The following is a 23,178-nucleotide window of genomic DNA, read 5'->3' on the forward strand; positions in this document are numbered from 1 at the left end:
GTACGTACTGTCGCTGTGGGAACGATGTCATCGATGCACTTATTGATGAAGCCAGTGACTGATGTGGTGTACTCCTCAATGCCATGGGAAGAATCCCAGAACATATTCCATTCTGTGCTAGCAAAACAGTCCTGTAGCTTAGCATCTGCTTTATCTGACCAGTTTTTTATTGACCGAGTCACTGGTGCTTCCGGCTTAAATTTTAGCCTGTAAGCAGGAATCAGGAGAATATGGTCAGATTTGTCAAATGGAGGGTGAGGGAGAGCTTTGTACGCATCTCTTTGTGTAGCGTAAAGGTGGTCTAGAGTTTTTTTCCCTCTGGTTTTAACATCCTAGGTAAAACGGATTTAAGTGTCCCTGCATTAAAGTCCGCGGCCACTAGGAGCGCCGCCTCGGGATGAGCATTTTCCTGTTTGCTTATGGCGGTATACATCTCATTAAGTGCGGTCTTAGTGCCAGCATCGGACTGTGGTGGTATGTAGACAGCTACAAAAAATACAAATAAACTCTCTAGGTAGATAGTGTGGTTTACAGCTTATCATGAAATACTCCACCTCAGGCAAGCTAAACCTTGAGACTTCTTTAGATATCGTGCACCAGCTGTTGTTTACAAATATACATAGACTGCCACCCCTTGTCAAATCAAATTTAAATCAAATTTATTTTTATATAGCCCTTCGTACATCAGCTGATATTCTCAAAGTGCTGTACAGAAACCCAGCCTAAAACCCCAAACAGCAAGCAAAGCATGTGAAAGAAGCACGGTGGCTAGGAAAAACTCCCTAGGAAAAACTCCCTAGAAAGGCCAAAAACCTAGGAAGAAACCTAGAGAGGAACCAGGCTATGAGGGGTGGCCAGTCCTCTTCTGGCTGTGCAGGGTGGATATTATAACAGAACATGGTCAAAATGTTAAAATGTTAAAATGTTCATAAATGACCAGCATGGTCAAATAATAATAATCATAGTAGTTGTCGAGGGTGCAACAAGCACGTCCGGTGAACAGGTCAGGGTTCCATAGCCGCAGGCAGAACAGTTGAAACTGGAGCAGCAGCACGGCCAGGTGGACTGGGGACAGCAAGGAGTCATCATACCAGGTAGTCCTGAGGCATGGTCCTAGGGCTCAGGTCCTCCGAGAGAAAGACAGAAAGAGAGAAAGAGAGAATTAGAGAGAGCATATTTAAATACACACAGGACACCGGATAAGACAAGAGAAATACTCCAGATGTAACAGACTGACCCTAGCCCCCCGACACATAAACTACTGCAGCATAAATACTGGAGGCTGAGACAGGAGGGATCAGAAGACACTGTGGCCCCATCCGATGATACCCCCGGACAGGGCCAAACAGGCAGGATATAACCCCACCCACTTTGCCAAAGCACAGCCCCCACACCACTAGAGGGATGTCTCCAACCACCAACTTACCGTCCTAAGACAAGGCCGAGTATAGCCCACAACGATCTCCGCCATGGCACAACCCAAGGGGGGGGGGGCGCCAACCCAGACAGGAAGACCACGTCAGTGACTCAACCCACTCAAGTGACGCACCCCTCCCATGGACGGCATGGAAGAACACCAGTAGGCCAGTGACTCAGCCCCTGTAAAAGGGTTAGAGGCAGAGAATCCCAGTGGAAAGAGGGGAACCGGCAAGGCAGAGACAGCAAGGGCGGTTCGTTGCTCCAGCCTTTCCGTTCACCTTCACACTCCTGGGCCAGACTATACTTAATCATAGGACCTACTGAAGAGATAAGTCTTCAGTAAAGACTTAAAGGTTGAGACTGAGTCTGCGTCTCTCACATTGGTAGGCAGACCATTCCATAAAAATGGAGCTCTATAGGAGAAAGCCCTACCTCCAGCCGTTTGCTTAGAAATTCTAGGGACAATTAGGAGGCCTGCGTCTTGTGACCGTAGCGTACGTGTAGGTATGTACGGCAGGACCAAATCGGAAAGATAGGTAGGAGCAAGCCCATGTAATGCTTTGTAGGTTAGCAGTAAAACCTTGAAATCAGCCCTTGCCTTAACAGGAAGCCAGTGTAGGGAGGCTAACACTGGAGTAATATGATCAAATTTTTTGGTTCTAGTCAGGATTCTAGCAGCCGTATTTAGCACTAACTGAAGTTTATTTAGTGCTTTATCCGGGTAGCCGGAAAGTAGAGCATTGCAGTAGTCCAGCCTAGAAGTAACAAAAGCATGGATTAATTTTTCTGCGTCATTTTTGGACAGAAAATTTCTGATTTATGCAATGTTACGTAGATGGAAAAAAGCTGTCCTTGAAACAGTCTTGATATGTTCTTCAAAAGAGAGATCAGGGTCCAGAGTAACGCCGAGGTCCTTCACAGTTTTATTTGAGACGACTGTACAACCATCCAGATTAATTGTCAGATTCAACAGAAGATCTCTTTGTTTCTTGGGACCTAGAACAAGCATCTCTGTTTTGTCCGAGTTTAAAAGTAGAAAGTTTGCAGCCATCCACTTCTTTATGTCTGAAACACAGGCTTCTAGCGAGGGCAATTTTGGGGCTTCACCATGTTTCATTGAAATGTACAGCTGTGTGTCGTCCGCATAGCAGTGAAATTTAACATTATGTTTTCGAATGACATCCCCAAGAGGTAAAATATATAGTGAAAACAATAGTGGTCCTAAAACGGAACCTTGAGGAACACCGAAATTTACAATTGATTTGTCAGAGGACAAACCATTCACAGAGACAAACTGATATCTTTCCGACAGATAAGATCTAAACCAGGCCAGAACTTGTCCATGTAGACCAATTTGGGTTTCCAATCTCTCCAAAAGAATCTCTCCAATCTCTCCAATCTCTCCCTTGTCTTACCAAAGGCTGCTGTTCTATCCTGCCGATGCAGTGTAAGCAAGCTGTATGTTATTAATTTTGTCATTCAGCCACGACTCAGTGAAACATAAGATATTACCGTTTTTAATGTCCCGTTGGTAGGATATACGTGCTTTTAGTTAGTCTAATTAATTTTCCAGCGATTGTATGTTGGCCAATAGCATGGATGGCAGAGGCAGATTAGCCACTCGTCGCCTGAGCCTCACAAGGCACCCCGATCTCTTTCTGCAAAATCTCAGTCTGCATCTCCTGTGAATGACGGGGATGAGGGCCTGTTCGGGTGTCTGGAGTAAATCTCTCTTGTCCGATTCAATAAAGAAAAAGTCTTCTTCCAATTTGAGGTGAGTAATCGCTGTTCTGATGTCCAGAGCTCCTTTCGGTCATAAGAGACGGTAGCAGCAACATTATATACAAAATAAGGTACAAACAATGTGAAAAAACGGTCAAATTAGCATGGTTGGTTAAGAGCCAATAAAACAGCAGCCATCCTCTCCTGCGCCATTACAATATTTTTCAGCCACAGGGACTGGGAGATTAGCCAGGATCATGGGAAAGATGAACGGAGCAAAGTTTAGAGAGATCCTTGATTAAAAGCTTCTCCAGAGCGCTCAGAACCACAGACTGGGGAGAAGGTTTACCTTCCAACAGGACAACGACCCTAAGCACACAGCCAAGACAGCGCAGAAGTGGCTTCGGGCCAAGTCTCTGAATGTCCTTGAGGGGCCCAGCCAGAGCCCGGACTTGAACCCGATCTCTGGAGAGACCTGAAAATAGCTGTGCAGCGACTCTCTCCATCCAACCTGACAGAGCTTGAGACGATCTGCAGAGAGAATCGGAGAAACTCCCCAAATACATGTGTGCCAAACTTGTAGCGTCATACCCAAGAAGACTCAAGGCGGTAATCGCTGCTTAAGGTGCTTCAACATGGTCTGAATACTTATGTAAATGTGATATTTCATTTTTATATTTCTTTACAGATTTACACAACCTGTTTTTACTTTGTCATTATTGGGTATTGCGTATAGATTATTGAAGAAAACCATTAATTAGCAAAAGATCTGATTACTTATGTAAATAAGGTATTTCTGGGGGTTTTTCAATACACTTGCAGGAATTTATAAAAAGCTGTTTTCGCTTTGTCATTATGGGGTATTGTGTTTAGATGGACAAGGCATTGTTTTATGTAATCAATTTTAGAATAAGGCTGTAACGTACAAAATGTGAAAGTCAAGGGGTCTGAATACTTTCTGAATGCACTGTACCTTGCTAGATAACTTAGCTCATGAAACAGTATTTTATTTTTTATTTCTGCACGAAGCCACTTTTAAAGCTATGAATCTTATATGGACCTCACTGTCACCAACTGGTCATCTAGCTAGGCATGTAGCCAGCAGGGTTGCATCGGTTTCCATTGGTCTTGTCACGTTCGTCGTATGGAGTAGACCAAAACGCAGCGGGAATGTGTATGCTCATCTTCTTATTTATTAAAGAAACAAAACAAAACACTTGAACAAAACAACGACAAAAAACATTCCCGTAAGGACAAATGACTATCCGGAGAAACAACTACCCACAAATCCCAATGAAAAACACCCCTATTAAATAGGACCTTCAATTAGAAGCAACGAGGAACAGCTGCCTCCAATTGAAGGTCAACCCAATAAACTAAGCATAGAAATAGAATACATAGACACAGACATAGAAATAGACTAACATAGAACATTGGCCAAAAAAACAACTAAACACACTAAACAAACATCCCCTGCCACGCCCTGACCAAACTACAATAACAAACAACCCTAGGTTGCTAGGTAGCTAGGTAGATAATCCTGGCATCGCTAGCATGCTAATCTTAGCTAGCTAGCTAATGACGATACATCAGTCGTGGGCCCGTAAAAACAAGCAAAATGTTGCTGCTACCGTCTCTTATGACCGAAAATAACTTCTGGACATCAGAACAGTGGTTGCTCACCTCGAAATGGCCGAATATATTTTCTTAAACGAGTTCGAGTGAAAGATATACTGCTTTCTCAGGAATGGGCCCAAATCCCCATCATTTGCGTGAAGAAAATACAGAGAAAAAGGGGGCGGAGGTCGAGCTGCCTTCTGAGAATTCGTAGGCGAGTGAGTAAACTTCCAATACCATCCTTTCTATTGGCCAACATGCAATCGTTGAAAAACAAAATGGATGATATACGATCAAGACTATCCTACCAACGGGACATTAAAAACTGTAATATATTATTTAGTTTCCCCGAGTTGTGGCTGAACGACGACACGGATAATATAGAGCTGGTGGAATTTTCTATGCATCGGCAGGACAGAGAAGCTATGTTTGGTAAGACAAGGGGTGTGTCTATTTGTCAATAACAGCTGGTGAGCAATGTCTAATATTAACCTATCCAGGGGAGGTGGGACGAAATTGTCCCAAACCATTCAACAGCCAGTGACAAATCAGAGCGCCAAATTCAAAACCACAAAATGTCATAATTCAAAGTTCTCAAACATAGGACTATTTTACACCATTTTATAGATACACTTCTCCTGAATCGAACCACGTTGTCCGATTTCCAAAAGGCTTTACAGCGAAAGCAAAACATTAGATTATGTTAGGAGAGTACATAGAGACAAAAAACCACACAGCCATTTCCAAGCAACTAGCATGCATCACAAATACCCAAAACACAGCTAAATGCAGCACTAACCTTTGATGATCTTCATCAGATAACACTCCTAGGACATTATGTTATACAATACATGCATGTTTTGTTCAATCAAGTTCATATTTATATCAAAAAACAGCTTTTTACATTAGCATGTGATGTTCAGAACTAGCATACCCACTGAAAACTTCCGGTGAATTTACTAAATTAATCACGATAAACGTTGACAAAATACATAAGAATTATTTTAAGAATTACAGATACAGAACTCCTTTATACAATCGCTATGTCCGATTTTAACCTGTCTTGGAACCTGGGACGTTTGCGTCCCACCCTAGTCAACAGCCAGTGGAATCGCGTCGTGCGAAATACAAATACCTCATAAATGCTATAACTTCAATTTCTCAAACATATGACTATTTTACACCATTTTATAGATACACCTCTCCTGAATCGAACCACGTCGTCCGATTTCAAAAAGGCTTTACAGCAAAAGCAAAACATTAGATTATGTTAGGAGAGTACCCAGCCAGAAATAATCACACTGCCATTTTCAAAGCAACTAACATGCATCACAAATACCCAAAACACAGCTAAATGCAGCACTAACCTTTGACAATCTTCATCAGATGACACTCCTAGGACATCATGTTACACAATACATGCATTTGTTGTTTGATAAAGTTCATATTTATATATAAAAACCGCATTTTACATCGGCGCGTGGCGTTCAGAAAATATTTTCCCTCAAATGCTTCCGGTGATCAGCGCTACAATTTACAAAATTACTATTCGAAAACATTGGTCAAATATAATATTGTTATTCAAAGAATTATAGATTAACATCTCGTGAATGCAACCGCATTGACAGATTTAAAAATAACTTTACTGGGAAATCACACTTTGCAATAAACGAGGTAGTGTGCTTAGAAAAATAGGCTAGGCGATACAGGTTAGCGCTATCTTGGAGTCATCTAAAATCAAATATACTATTGTAAATATTCCCCTACCTTTGATTATCTTCATCAGAAGGCACTTCCAGGCATCCCAGGTCCACAACAAATGTAGTTTTGTTCGAAAAAGTTAATAATTTATGTCCCAATAGCTCCTTGTTAGTGCGTTCCGAAGGCTACTCATAATGTACGAGGACTACGAATGTGCAAAAAATTTGCAAAAAAAGATATTTACGTTCGTTCAAACATGTCAAACGTTGTATAACATAAATCTTTAGGGCCTTTTTCAATCAGAGCTTCAATAATATTCAAGGCGGACGATTGCATTGTCTTACTAAATGTTTTGGAACGAAAGAGTACCCACGGGCGCCCGCATCGTAGTAGTAATGGCCCTCCCCCTATGACCAACTTTCCAGGCCTCTCGTTCGGTCAGTTTTTACCGGAGAAGACTCAAACCACGTTGTAAAGACTGTTGACATCTAGTGGAAGCCTTAGGAAGTGCTAAATGAATCCTAACTCATGGTGTGTTTCATAGGCAAAGTGTTGAAGGTGATTCCACAAATCAGATTTCCACTTCCTGCATGGAATCTTCTCAGGTTTTGGGCTGCCATATGAGTTATATTATACTCACAGACACCATTCAAACAGTTTTAGAAACTTTAGATTGTTTTCTATCCAAATCTACTAATTATATGCATATTCTAGTTACTGGGCAGGAGTAGTATCCAGATTAAATCGGGTACGTTTTTTATTCGGCCATGCAAATACTGCCCCCTAACCCCAACAGGTTAAAATAGTTTTTCGGCGTAAACACATTTTGCAATATTCTGAGTACATAGCTTGGCCATCACGGCTAGCTAATTTGACACCCACCAAGTTTGGGACAACCTAAACTCAGAATTACTATTAGAAAAATTGGATTACCTTTGCTGTTCTTCATCAGAATGCACTCCCAGAACTTCTTCTTCAACACAAAATGTTGTTTTGGTTCCAAATAATCCATAGTTATATCCAAATACCGCTGTTTTGTTCGTGCGTTCAGGTCACTATCCGAAGGGTAGCGAGCACATTTCATGACAAAAAATCTCAAAATATTCCTTTACCATATTTAGAAGCATGTCAAACGCTGTTTAAAATCCATTTTTATGCTACTTTTCTCATAACATAGCGATAATACTCCAACCGGGCAACGTTGTATTCATTCAGAGAGAGAAAGAAAAACATGGAGAAGTCTCATGAACACGCACTCAGTCTCACTGTCCCCAGGCTGACCACTTACAAACTCTGCTGCTGTACTTTGCCCAGAGACAGCAGACACCCCATTCCACTTTCTGGCATCTTTAGAGAGCCAATGGAAAGTGTCACGCTAATGCACAGATGCTGTAATTTTGATAGAGATGCAACAGAAGGACAACAAATTGTCAGACAGGGCACTTCCTGCATGGAATCTTCTCAGGTTTTGGCCTGCCATATGAGTTCTGTTATACTCACAGACACCATTCAAACAGTTTTAGAAACTTTAGAGTGTTTTCTATCCAAATCTACTAATTATATGCATATTCTAGTTTCTGGGCAGGAGTAGTAACCAGATTAAATCGGGTACGTTTTTTATCTGACTGTGAAAATACTGCCCCCTATACCACAACAGGTTAAAGAAGTCTCGAGGTATTGCTCACCTTAGGTAGAGTACCTTAAACTGTAGACTACACTATCTACCAAGAGAGTTCTAATCTATATTATTCTTAGCAGTCTATTTACCACCACAAACCGATGCTGGCACTAAGACTGCAATCAACCAGCTGTATAAGGCCATAAGCAAACAAGAAAATGCTCATCCAGAAGCGGAGCTCCTAGTGGCCGGGGACTTTAATGCAGACAAAGTTAAATCTACCAGCATGTTACATGTGACAACAGAGGAAAAATAAACTCTATACCACCTTTACTCCACACACAGAGACGCATATGAGACACTCTCCCTCGCCCTCCATTTGGCAAATCTGACCATAATTCTATCCTCCTGATTCCTGCTTACAAGCAAAAAACTAAGGCAGAAAGTACCAGCGACTCGCTCAATATGGAAGAGGTCAGATGACTCAGTTGCTACGCTACAGGACTGGTTTGCTAGCACAGACTGGGATATGTTCCGAGATTCATCCAATGGCATTATCACCTCAGTCATCGGCTTCATCAATAAATGCACCGACGATGTCTTCCCCACAGTGACCGTACGTACAGTACCAGTCAAAAAATTTGGACACACTTACTCATTCAAATTATTATTTTTTAAACTATTTTCCATATTGTAGAATAATAGTGTAGACATCAAAACTATGAAATAACACATATGGAATCATGTACTAACCAAAAAAGTGTTCAAAATCTAAATATATTTTATATTCTTCAAAATAGCCACCTTTATCTTGATGACAGCTTTGCACACTCTTGGAATTCTCTCAACCAGCTTCACCTGGAATGCTTCTCCAGCAGTCTTAAAGGAGTTCCCACATATGCTGAGCACTTGTTGGCTGCTTTTCCTTGAATCTGCAGTCCAACTCATCCCAAACCATCTAGATTTGGCTGAGGTCGGAGGATTGGGAAGGCCAGGTCATCTGATGCAGCACTCCATCACTCTCCTTATTGGTAAAATAGCCCTTACAGGTTGTTGGGTCATTGTCCTGTTGAAAAACAAATGATAGTCCCACTAAGCCCAAACCAGATGGGATGGCATATCGCTGCAGAATGCTGTGGTAGCCATGTTGTTTAAGTGTGCCTTGAATTCTAAATAATTATATAAATTATTACTAAAGGGCAGTACTGTAGTAGCTATTACTAATGTAACCTTTATTTAACTAGGGAAGTGTAACATCTGCTTCCAACTCACACTCAAACACCTAGATCCCCTGAACGCAGCTCACTCTCCAGATCTCAATCACCTGAATTGTAATCACCTGTTCACACACCTGTATGTCATTATCACACACTATTTAGTTCAGTTCTTTGCACCTCATCACTGTGAGGTATTGTTTGTTTTGTGATACACGTCTTTTGGAGCTCTGTTTTTCCCAGTGATTTACTCCTCCCGTGTGTGATAGTTTTTGCCTGCCTCACTAACGATGCCTTTTGCCTATTCCCTGCCTGTACTTTAGCCTATCGGATTTCCTGTTATCTACCTATTGCCTGATCTCCCAGATTACGTTACTAGCCGTTTCCCTGCCTGTACTGTTGCCCTTTTGGACCCCCTGTGTATGACCTTCTGCCTGCCCCTGGACCCAGCTACCTGCCTCCTCCTGTGGTCCTTTGCAATAAACACCTGCTGCCCTGAAACCAGCTCTCTGTCTCCCCTCGTGTTCAATACAGGAAGTTAGTTTAGAACAAATTATTATTTACAATGAGATGGAGCTAAAACTGTCCAGTTTGAGTGTTTTTTGCTGCTCGATCCAGTCGCTAGCTGCAGCAAACTGAAAAGAGGAGCGACCCAGGGATTTGTGTGCTTTGGGGACCTTTAACAGAATGTGACTGGCAGAATGGGTCTTGTATGTGGAGGATGAGGGATGCAGTAGGTATCTCAGATAGGGGGGAGTGAGGTCTAAGAGGGTTTGATAAATAAGCATCAACCAGTGGGTCTTGCAACGGGTATTCAAAGATGACCAGTTTACAGAGGAGTATAGAGTGCAGTGGTGTCCTATAAGGAGCATTGGTGGCAAATCTGATGGCCGAATGGTAAAGGACATCTAGCCGCTCGATAGCACCCTTACCTGCCGATCTATAAATTACGTCTCTGTAGTCTAGCATGGGTAAGATGGTCATCTGAACCAGGGTTAGTTTGGCAGCTGGGGTGAAAGTCGAGCGATTACGATAGATGTAACCTTAGCCTGCGGCTTTGTTATGTGCTGTGAGAAGGATAGTATACCATCTAGCCATACTCCCAAGTATTTGTATGAGATGACAACCTCAAGCTCTAAACCCTCAGAGGTAGTAATCACACCGGTGGGGAGAGGGGCATTCTTCTTACCAAACCACATGACCTTTGTTTTGGAAGTGTTCAGAACAAGGTTATGGGCAGAGAAAGCTTGTTGGGTCACTAAGAAAGCTTTGTTGTACACTGCAAAAATTGAAATCTAAGTAAGATTAAATATCTTAAATCAAGGCAATATATGCTTGTTTTTTGTCTGACAAGATATTTCTTCTTACCAGACAGTTTTTATTTTGGAGCATTTCACTTGTTTCAAGCTTTTTTGTCCTTAATTATCTTAATAAGAAAATATAACTTGTTACTGAGATTGTATTACTGGTTCTGAGTAACTTAATTCTCAAAACTAGAATGACCAGAACTATAAAGCTGTTTGATCAACACTGACAAGTACACAACTGCTTTGTCAAAGTCAGAATTAGTTATTTCAGGCATCTTATCCTTTTCTATCTCATCACATATTAAGAACAGATAATGACCAAATGGAATTCCCTGTTTTATTGTCAATCTTACACACAGCAACAGCAATCATGTAGACAAAATACAGTACAGAACAATGACAGTACCGTAAATTCCGGACTATAAGCCGCAACTTTTTTCCCACGCTTTGAACCCCGCGGCTTAAACAATGATGCGGCTAATATATGGATTTTTCCCGCTTTCAATTATTTTTCCTCCAAAAAAACGCATTCTGTGACGTGCTCAGTTTTTTAGCGGCATGAAGCTTTCAATAGACCAATGAAATTGCCGAACGGGTTAAGGTCAAACAACTTTTTTGTTTACTGTTTAGTTTAAATCGAGCGCTCTCAAACTTCCCATCATTCTGATTACGGTAGTCATTTTGTCACCCTCATCATGGCAAAGACATGGAGAAATGCATATGATGCAGCATTCAAGTTGAAGGCGATTGATCTGGCTGTTGGAAAAGGAAATAGAGCTGCTGCACGGGAGCTTGGTCTTAATGAGTCGATGATAAGACGTTGGAAACAGCAGCGTGAGGAATTGACAACTAAAGCTTACTGCTAATTTTTTATTACAAGCCGTGTTTCGTTAAAGCCTATTTATTTTTGTTACAAGCCGTGTTTCGTTAAAGCCTATTTATTTTTGTTACAAGCCGTGTTTCGTTAAAGCCTGTGTAAAGTTCATTTGTTTCAATGTACCGGTAGGCACCTGCGGCTTATTTATGTTCAAAATAATATATTTTTTTTTATTCAGTGGGTGCGGCTTATATTCGGGTGCGCTTAATAGTCCGGAAATTACGGTACACTTTTCATATCTGGGGAACACACTATGAGTCATTTGAACTGTTGTACAATTCTATTACATCCCCAAGATGGTATTTGACTTGTACATAAGTTTGGCTCTTGTTGCTAATTGTGTAATAAGAGGTCAAATCAACCAGCTTTTCAGCATCCACTAACTCAGTGGCCTGTGCAAGGTGTGGGACCTCAACTTGATAAGCCATGACGTTTCTATCAAAGCGTATAGTTTGAAATGGTTAATATTCCAAACAATAAAGCCTAGAATCAACAAGAAATATGACTCGAACCGCATACACATATGTCTAACCATTGGACCCAATGACTTTATCTGTGATGGCAAATGTATCATATAATGCTGTTTAGGTGTAACATTGCGGTCTGGAAAAAGCTCCTTCAAATGATTTTCAATGAGTAACTTCAACCTAGACACGGTCACAATGGAAAGAACAGGTTAAATACTATCTGTACAATCTCTATTAGCTCAATTATCAGTTGTATATATGCATTGACTTCCAAACTCTCCAAAAGATGACCATCACTTGACGTTAATGAGAGTGAGTGAGTCAGTCAGTCATGGAGGTTGGAACACACCATCATGTATACCTATGCTATTCAGATTTGCTAATGACATTCATTAACATAAGGACATAAGGGATCAACAATAGTAAGGTGGACAAGCTAGCACTAAGAATGAACTCAACCATCACTGAACCCCTACGAAATGCTCTGCATAATGTAACAAACCAAATTCTGTGCTCTGTTCAGAAAAAGCATCTTACCTGTGAGAGACGATGCTTGGCTCTGGCATTTATCACAAAAGAAGTGGCATGTGTTGTCAGATCCTAAAACAAAGTTGACATTGAATGTAGTATCCTGAGGCTGGACATTACTAGTTCATGACAAATATAATGTTTGTGACAGGAGAAGTGGTTGCGAAGACTGACTATGAATGCTATTAGTAAACCTAAGTACTTAAAAAAATGATGGTCAATTTCAGTAGATTGCCACCAACTGAGTAATTTACTTGTTGCACTGTGACAGCTCCAGTTAGCTAGAAGCTGATCAGGTTGAATATTGTCCTGTGTACCACACATCAAAGAAATAGATTATTATTTGAAATTGTATTTACTTTCACCAATAGAGCTATTTAAGTGTTTTGTTCCTATGAAAATAATCAATGATAAATTGATTATTTTCACATTAACCAAGCTTTAGCCATAAGAGTCATTATAGCTAAAATTATCGAATTACCTATGGACAGTATGACTTTGGTCCGTGTATCGGCCATTCGTTAAATATTTTTTTTTAAATCCAGAAAAAAATGCTAGCTAGCTACCTACTTGTTCTGGTGGTACTTGGCTTTCCTCCGATGGCGGTTCATCTGGTAGGGTGCCTTAAAGTAGGTGTTGAAGGTGGTTTCTCTTTACATGATGATAGAAGGAATTGTACATATTTCTCAGTGCATCCGTCAATACCACAGAGCAACCAGAAATCAGGGCTGCGACTGTGCAATCTGTTGATATGGCTCAATAACAGTTTCAATGAAAAAGTAATAAAAACGCAGCAGATAACGCACCGCCAAAGCATCTTGAACGTTACTAAAAGCAAACGCAAATAAAACATTCCCAATGCTTTGATGAAAAAGGCGGAAAGAACCATGTAATTTGATTGGAGTAGAGTGCAACAGCACTGGGACTTTTAACTATATGTAACAGTGTAGGTTCCGTCCCTCTCTTCGCCCCAACCAGGGACCCTTGCACACATCAACAACTGACACCCACGAAACATCGTTACCCATCGCGCCACAAAAGCCACGGCCCTTGCAACGCAAGGGGAAACCCTACTTCAAGTCTCAGAGCGAGTGACGTCACTGATTGAAACGCTGTTAGCGCGCACCACCGCTAACTAGCTAGCCATTTCACATCGGTTACACTCACCCCCCTTTTGACCACCTCCTTTTCCGCAGCAACCAATGATCCGGGTCACGGCACCAATGTAACAGTGTAGGTTCCGTCCATCTCTTCACCCCAACCCGGGCTCGAACCGGGACCCTTGCACACATCAACAACTGACACCCACGAAGCATCGTTACCCATCGCGCCACAACAGCTGTGGCCCTTGCAACGCAAACGGAAACCCTACTTCAAGTCTCAGAGTGAGTGACGTCACTGATTGAAACGCTATTAGCGCGCACCACCACTAACTAGCTAGCCATTTCACATCGGTTACATATACATGTATCACTCCGCTTTACAGATGTTGTAATAACCGTTAATTACATTAACGATCGTTATCTTTTTTAAATTTTAACAAACTTCGCACCGCAAAGATGAACATATTTCCACAAATAACATTTGAGTTAAATTACGAATGGTCGTCAGGAAAGGACGCTAATGTGTAGACCTCCACAAAGTAGCAAGCTAGTGTGTAGGAAAATGTATATGTGATGCTTGGTAACAGTCCAGTCCCAGACCAGTCGGGGAACTATGTGTCCCAGTCCAGTTGTGGAACTATGTGTGTTGGCAGAGCCAAATAAATGTTTAAATAAATACACAAATCATAATCTGTTGTCACTTATTACTGTTAACTAATTATGCTTGTAGAACTGTTGTATAAACGAAATATCACACTCGAGGTCGTGCTGATATACTGAATATTATTATCTGCGGCCTCGTACGTATGACCGATCACAGCCGTGCTGATATTCAGCACTCCCCTCTTGTGTGATATTGCTTAACTGATGTATGTTCATCACATTATCTAGCTACATCAGGGAGGCCTATAACTAAAACGTCAAAGCTGGTCCAAGTCTTTGAGTCATCTAACAACACCATGAATGAAGATGGAATGGATGACACATATCCGGGCATGGATCATATATCAACCGCAGTATTAAAAGGTAATGTTCATTTGTTTATACCCATCTACCTTTCTCCTTAGCAAGCTAACGTTAGCTAACGTTTATATGAAAGTTGGCAAACCAAGTTAGCATGCTAATTTTAACTAGGTAACGTTGACTGTTAGCAGTTAACTGCACGAACGGCCATTCGTTGAAAAAACTTGAACTTTGGTTAGATTGAAAGTGCTTTATTGCCAGAAATAGTGTTAATGAGGTGTAAATGTGCCCTAATGACTGACACCGTTGATTATTTAGCTTCATCGTCTTAGGCGCCCTTTCTATTGACAATAGAAAATAAATAGAAAGAACGCCAAAGATAGTGAAGCTAAATTATTGATGTGTCAGTCATTATCTACAATCTTAGCTAGGCAAGCAAAGATTAACTAACTAAGATTTTCAATATGGGAGACAATTTAGCATTAACGTTACTTTCATTAGCTTGCAGTATATTTTAGTTTAAAGTACTTCATGTCAAAGTTAATGATATACTGGTAGTCTAATTTTGTTAGCTAACATTAGCTAGCTTGGTAAATCATTCCTGCATTAACTGGAAAGGGAAGAGAGTATGCTAATGTAATATAACCTATATCAACCTGACACTGTGTCTATAAACTATGATTTAGTTGCTAATTACTTAACTATTTACCATGTGGTTAAATGTGTTTTTCATCTGCTAATATAAGCACAGACATGCAGCCCAGCCTCTCTAAGGAGGATTTACGTGATCTCTTTCCTGGGCCAGAGCATTTCTTCAGAAGGAGAACCATTTGGAGATTTACTCACTGTAATGACGAAGCGTCTCATAGAGTACTACCCAATCCTGCGGGACAGATCTACAACCAGTGGAGCTGAGTGGGTAAGTCACTACTCAGGTATTCAACACATGTTTCCAAACGCAGCACTGTTGGATACCTGGCAGCCAAAGTGCAAATATCTGACATTCAAAATAGGAGGGATGTGCGTCATCCAGATCAATCAGGGCAACATGTGTCTGCTTGTATCATTTCATTTCCGGATTCGATTTTGTTTAATGTGATTTATAACACAAACATTTTGTTGTTTGTTAGGAATCTGTGAAGAAGCGGCTTTTGAAAATGATTCAGAATGTGACAACCCCCAAAAAGAAGCAGGGAGTGACCCCTTCAAGAACGAGGTCACGAAGCCTTAGATTTCAGAGCAGCCAGGAGATGTCCACTGATGAGACTGACAAATCCACCTCCTCCACCCCGATCTTGGAGAGATCCCCACAATCTAGATGCAGCACCCCAGAGGTTGAACAGTTGGGTGGTAAGTACACAAATTGAAATAGGGGATAGAGTTTCCGTATGAATGCAACTTCTACTACTACTCTAAATGAGGGAATGGTCGTCAAAATGACTATTTAGTCTTCAGTGTTTCCTGTATAACGAGAGGTTTGGGGGGGGGGGGGGGAGTACCAACCTAATCACAGGTCTTAATTTCAGTCTACATTTTTACATGTTAATTGGTCGGGTTTGTTATGTTTTCTGAGAGCCTACAGAACCAGGCAAGACATTATAAAACTCTACAGGAGATGTACAAAATCAAGGCCAGGCCCAACCAGAAGGATGTTTCCCAGCTCCTGGACCTTGAATTCCAAGCAAGGCGGGCCTTCATCGACTCTGATGCTACTAAGGAGCAGGACAGGCCTACCAAGATACTTCAAGCGTATCCCTGCTTCAGAGAACTGGATCATGTAAGCAAATGTATTCATTTTAAGTAGGCCTATGCTTCTTTAGCCTGGTTAACACCAGACTGAATCTCAAATGAGATACGGTGTGGGAACTGAGCAGCGTGAGAAGCCATAGCAGGGACGGGGGTAAACTACTTCGGGCAAATGTCAAACAGTGAGCTCGTGAGAATTCGGTCTGGTAGTAACCAGGCTAATGCTTCCTATGCCTCCAGCTAGATAGACAGACAGTCTTACACTGTCTGTCTGTCTGTCTGTCTGTCTGTCTGTCTGTCTGTCTGTCTGTCTGTCTGTCTGTCTGTCTGTCTGTCTGTCTGTCTGTCTGTCTGTCTGTCTGTCTGTCTGTCTGTCTGTCTGTCTGTCTGTCTGTCTGTGTCAGGTTATGGATGAACTCCGGCCGGATCCTCGATCGAGGGAACTCCTGCTTCATACGTGAACTGAAGACCCGCTGGGGGACCTTTTACAACAAGGCACAGTTTTATGGAGTGTTCAAAAAGGTCATGAAGCCACCGCTGCTGGACAAAGGTAATTACTGGCTCTGTTAACAGTGGAGAATCCCATGAACATATTCATTTTTGTTTAAATAACTGGCTGCAGTAAATCAAATGAAACTATTTTAGTTTTTAACAGTGAAGCACTCAATCGCCTTGATGACGGCTTTACCAGATATGTTCCCATCACCTGTGGCTACACCGAAAAAGTTAGGACATGCGGCTATGAGGCTATGCTTCACATCCTGGAGGTAAGAAATGTGTGCATGTATTAAAATTTTCATTACTTAACCATAACATCCAATGAGTGTGACTTATCTTTGTGGTCATATTTGTTTTTCTCTTTGTGTTTGTGACAGTCTGCAGAAGACCCCAACACCTTTCTTCAGGTGAGACCACTCTTCAGCCCTGTCGTGATTGTCTGCGAAACCAACTGCGTACTGGCCATTGGAACCATGCCTGTGGTGACCTTCTATGCCAGCGTGACATATCTCATGGAGTGTTATTACGCCTTTCACCTCACATATCTTAAGCGAAACTCCTCTCTGTGCTGCAGACAGAAGTCCTCTCGGATGCCAGGAATTCTTCATATAAAAAGCCTATGGCCGAGTGGGAAAAGTATATTACTGACTAGGGTTGCACAATACCATTTTTTCATGTCCGGTCCCGATAACAGAACTGTCTGTATTGGCCCATCCGAGAACCGATCCGATAACCTTTAATAAATAGGCAGGGCGTTTGTTGTTACTACCTTTGCTGCTGCTGTTGCTGCTGGCGCTGCTTCAGTGGCCAAAGGAACTATCAACGATACTTCTGTAAGGTCATATGGAAGCGTTGCTTCTGCTTTTAAACTTGGCGTGATAACTATTATCAAGTCACAATCTTAAAGTTACAGACTATCTGCAAAGAAAATTGTATTGGACTTGCGGTAGCGCCGTAACGCTGGCTAGCGTGTTAGCTCATTTTGGGCCTACCCCCACACCAAGGCTAGTTAGCGTTGCTAGCTAACAACTCAGAATAATGACCAAACTTACCCCTGGATGTGTCAATTGTCAACAACTGACCCAGAAAATCGCTGAATTGGAGGGTAGAGTGTCTACTCTTCATCAGATTAAAGAAGATGAACAGCTGATTGACTCTTTGCTTGAGTCCGCCAAAAATGTGGTGAACGAAGCCACTTGCCCATGGCTTGTCACCGCGGCCTCGGAGGAGCCTGCAGCTGTGAGAAGTGCTTTGGTCCCGCTGGAAGAGCCTTGGCCATTACCGGGAGCTGTGCTCAGGCACCCGGTCTGCTCCACTCCCTCTGGTCCACCTCAGGAGCCATGGATTACTGTACGGAAACCAAAAAACCTTGGCAGGAAAACGCCAAGGCAAAGTGATGCCTTGGAACTGGGAAACAGATACCGTGTATTGGAAGAGTTGGAGATTTCTGCCGATGGCCCCAAAGGAACAAACAATTTTGCCCGGAATCAAGTGGACCCCTGCAATCTAAACAATTTACAACGAAACAGCTCTATAACTAGCCCCAAACAACCTTCTAGGAGGAAGATAACTCAAGAGAGACGCAGCAGTCCCACTGTCCTTATTGTGGGCTCATCTATGATCCAAAATGTTTCTATTAGGATAGCAGAGACCATCTGTTACCCGGGTGCCCGGATCCAGGACATTGACTGTATGATCCCGCCACTCATTAGTAACACCCGACTGCTTCAGCTATCACTGTCCATGTAGGGTCAAATGATATTAAACTACAGGAATCTGAGCAACTTAAAAAGGACTTTAAATCACTGATTCATACTGTACTTAAATCAGGTAAACAATGCATTATTTCAGGTCCATTCCCGTCTCCACGCTCTACGGATAATAATTTCAGTCGTATACGCCAGCTACACATCTGGCTTAAAGGTTATTGTTGTTCAATAAGCATACAATATATGGACAATTTTACAGCCTTTCTACATTGACCAAATGTATTTCTCCGGGATGGATTACATCTGAATAGGTATGGTACAAGCATTCTCTCCTCAAACCTGGCTCTTACTATAGCCTCATACAGGGCATATGAGAATTGACAATATATAGCCATGGGGGTTGATACTCGGAATTGGTCGATTCCCCATCAGGCTATACTTACTGCTCCCCCCATAGCTTTAAATAGCTCTACAGGTGCTGCTAATATGGATGAAACTTTTGATGGACTTTATGTTATTGTTACACTACTGTCAAGGTACTGTGTTGCCACTTCCTCGCCCAGGCAGAGGGATATTGTTAGAAGTAATCTTATCTCCATCCAACTCAGGCCTGTCAGTAGTTACACAAGGAAGCGTCGCTCATCTAATATTACCTTGAATGCTCCATCTGATATGAGCTCTCGAAATAGTGGCCTAGGAATTATTCATTTGAATGCTAGAAGCTAGATCCAAATGCTAGATTTGATTGAAATACTGGTCGCACAATCACATGCTGAGATAATGATTGTATCTGAATCCTGGCTCTGTGTCTGTTCCAGACTCAAATGTTCTGTTAGCTGGGTATAATGTCTACAGAGCAGACAGAGAGGGTAGAGGTGGAGGTATTGCCATATATGTTAAATGCAACATAGATGTCACTGTGTCCATTTCAACTTCTGTTCCGAAACAGTATGAATGCTTAGTTCTAAATGTGGTCCTTGGTCATAATGCACTATTAACGCTAGTGGGAGTTTATCGCCCACCCTCAGCTCCGGTATCTGCTCTAAGCAAATTGTTTGAGTTAATGTCTAATTATGTCAACTCTGAATTATTGATTATTGGAGATCTCTATCTGGACTGGCTGATGCCAGCATCGTTTAAATTAAAAGATATTTGTAACGAACTAAATTTTACTCAACTAATAACTATACCTAGCCGTCCTAATCCAAAAGACCCCACAAATCTATATTAATAGACCTTATCTTAACAAATACACCTCACAAATATATAGCTTATGACATCAGCGACCACTGCCCTATTGCATGTATCAGAGATACTAGGCTAAAAAACCCTGACCCCCGTATAATTCTAAAGAGAAACTATAAACACTTCTCAGAGCAAGCATTTATCCATGACCTTTATTATTCCGCACTTTTATCCGTAAACTGCAAAATGGACCCAGTGTTAGCGTTCTCTTTCTTTTCATCTATTTTTACCTTCATGGCTGATAAACACGCCCCGTTAAAGCGACTTCGAACTAATCGAACTAATCCTTGGTTCTCCTGTGATTTGAAAATCATTTTTTCTGCAAAAGAATCAAGCCTGGGCCTTGGCGAGGAAACTGGTGAAACAGCTGATTGGCTGCTTTTTAGGCAATTGAGAAATAAATGGACCGGAGGAATAAAAAAGGCAAAATCTAGGTATTTTCTTGATGCTATGACAGAGTCTGCTGGTGATCCCGCTAAATTCTGGAAAACTGTCAACTCACTTAAACGAGGAAACTCCTTGACTTCCCTGCCAAAGCAAATTACGGAATCTGGGATCATCAGTGACCGAACTGAAATTTGTGATGTTTTTAATAATAAGCATTTTATTTCTGCTGGTTTTCTTTTTGAAAGAAAAATGGCCAACATGATCCTGACCGGTCTATTGTTTCAGTCCCTCGGCCTTCAGCTGATGTGGAAAACAGTAAGCCGGTTTTTAATTTTCAAAAAGTCACAGAAGATGAGGTCTTATCTGCACTATCTGTTATAGATTCTACGAAATCATTAGTCGCTGACAATCTGGATCCAAATTTACTATTATTGCTGGTGTAGTGACGCATATTTTCAATCAAACATTTGTCGTAGGGAAGATTCCTAAATCTTGGAAAACAGCTTTTGTTTTACCACTCCTCAGGGGAGGTGATGGTAGTGAATTGGATAATCATCGGCCGATCTCTAAGCTCTCCTGTTTGGCTAAAATTCTAGAGTCACTGGTGAATAGGCAACTACAATCTTTTTTAACTGTTAACAATATTCTTTCTAGTAATCAATCTGGCTTTAGACCTAAACACAGTACTATTACGGCCACTGTACGTGTTGTAAATGATATTACTAATGCCCTAGATAATAAAAGTACTGTGCCGCCTTGTTCATAGATTTATCTAAAGCTTTTGACACTGTAGACTATGCGATACTTTTGGGTAAGCTGTCGTCAATAGGACTAGGACTGGATGCCTGTCGTTGGTTTCATGACTATCTAAAGGATAGAAGTCAGGCTGTTAGAGTCGACGGCATCCAGTCAGAGCCATTGGAGTTGGTTAAAGGGGTCCCACAAGGTTCTATACTTGGTCCATTACTGTTCACTCTCTACATAAACAATATCGGTGATGAGATAAGAAAGTGTCAAATTCATTTATATGCTGATGACACTGTGATGTACTCTATCGCTTCAACAGCTGACCAAGCCTTATCACTATTGGAGACCGATTTTAAGATATTACAAGGGTCTTTTATACAGCTGAAACTTGTTTTAAATGCAAAGAAAACACATTTTATGATTTTTAATAGGTTCAAAAGGTTGGTTGAAAATACACTTGCACTTACGAGCTTAGATGGTTCTCGAATTAATCAGGTCTCTGCATATAAATACTTAGTGATATTGTTGTATTATAAACTGTCTTTTAAAATGCATATTGACAAACTTTGTACACGGCTAAAAATCAAGCTAGGCTTCCTCTATAGAAACAGGACATGCTTGTCCTCTACAAATAGAAGACAAATTGTGCAAGCTACGTCTGTTATAGATTATGGGGATATTATTTACATGCATGCTACAGCATCAACACTTAAATTGCTGGATGCTACTTATCATTGCGCACTTAGGTTTATTACGGGTGCTAGCTACAGAACTCACCACTGTGTTTTATATCAAAATGTGGGTTGGACTTCGCTGTCCGTGAGACGAGAACAACATGCTCTCGTATTTGTCTATAAAGCACTTCTGAATAAGCTACCTTCTTATTTATCATCACTCATCAATATTATAATTATAATTCCTAAAACCAGGTCTCAAGCATGGATTACACTTGAGGCCCATGCGATTTCCACAGAGTTGGGTATGGCTGCCTTTTCCTGTTACGCTCCTTGCCTATGGAATAGCCTGCAGACAGACAAAACTTCCCCTTGCTCATTTTAAATATTTATTAGAGCATTTTTATTTTTGTATTGACTGTAACTGTTTCGGGTAATGCAAGTTCTTGTGCTGTTAGTAGAATAACCTATGTGTAAACTAAATCTGTTGCTGTATTTTTTTGTTGTTGTTTTGTTATCTGTGATCGTTTTGTTTGTCTTGTTTAGTTTTTTAATCATTATACCTAAACTGTATGTGTAAACATGGATACGCAGGGCCCAGCTGTAAAAGAGACATTGGTCTCAGTCTGTGTTCCTTGTTGAAATAAAGGTATAATAATAAATAATAATTGTTCTGCCCATATCAGCCTCTGGATATACTGAGTCCTCAATAAAGAAGTGAAAATAAATTAGATGAATTCTTTCTTTAAGCAAGCCAATGTAATTTCTAGTAGTACAAGTACATTTATCTCAGTCAGGATTCCTTATTGTAAGCACAATATGCAATTTTTTGGTAAATTCCTGGGAATAGTGCCTTATTTCAAGACGATTGCAATTGCATTGGATTCTAAATTTAAGCACATTTTCCTACATATTGAGAAAATTATTCTTAAATCTTTTCTTTGTATCCAGACAAGTGTACTTGTTTTTAGTTTAGCTGTACTGGTTTTAAGATATATTTACTAAACATATAGCCTTATTTCAAGATGATGACACTAGCATTTGCTAAATTTAAGCACATTTTCCTACATATTGAGAAAATGATTCTTAAATCTTTTCTTTGTATCCAGACAAATTACTTGTTTTTACCCTGAACGCACTAGGTTAAAGATATCTGTGCGTTCTTTGAGACTAGATATTTTTACTTGTTTAAAAAATCTTGGCAAGTAAAATTTTCCTGTTCTGTTGGCAGATAATTTTGCTTATTTTAAGTAATATTTCCCTCATTTTGTTGCTTTTTTTCTTGTTTTTGAGAGCTAACTTTTTGCAGTGTAGAGAGTTTAACACAAAATCCGGGGAGGGGACAGCTGGGTATAAGACTGTATCATCTGCATATAAATGGATGAGAGAGCTTCCTACTGCTTGAGCTATGTTGTTGATGTAAATTGAGAGGAGTAAGGGACATTTTGGGACCTGTTCTAATCGAGTCTTAGGGCACTCCCTTGGTGACAGGCAGTGGCTGAGACAGCAGATGTTCTGACTTCATACTAAAGGGCAGTAGAACAGACAGATTGGTGCCATTGAACTGATCCACCAGAAACCTTCTGCCTGGTCTGGACATCTCTAGATGTTCTGTTGACAACAGCCTCCATATTAC

The 23,178-nt window shown here is 41.0% G+C and overlaps 1 protein-coding gene and 1 pseudogene across 1 annotated transcript in view; both read left to right on the forward strand.

Annotated features, from left to right (window-relative positions):
• The window catches only part of LOC106561900 (C-Jun-amino-terminal kinase-interacting protein 1), a 138,107-nt gene that overhangs the window by 58,184 nt on the left and 56,745 nt on the right, over positions 1-23,178 (forward strand). The gene's annotated exons all lie outside the window — the stretch shown is intronic.
• Positions 15,030-17,432, forward strand: LOC145858922 (uncharacterized; annotated as a pseudogene).

Source organism: Salmo salar, chromosome 11 (genome assembly GCF_965601325.2).
Source record: "Salmo salar chromosome 11, fSalSal1, whole genome shotgun sequence".
Lineage (NCBI taxonomy): Eukaryota > Metazoa > Chordata > Actinopteri > Salmoniformes > Salmonidae > Salmo > Salmo salar.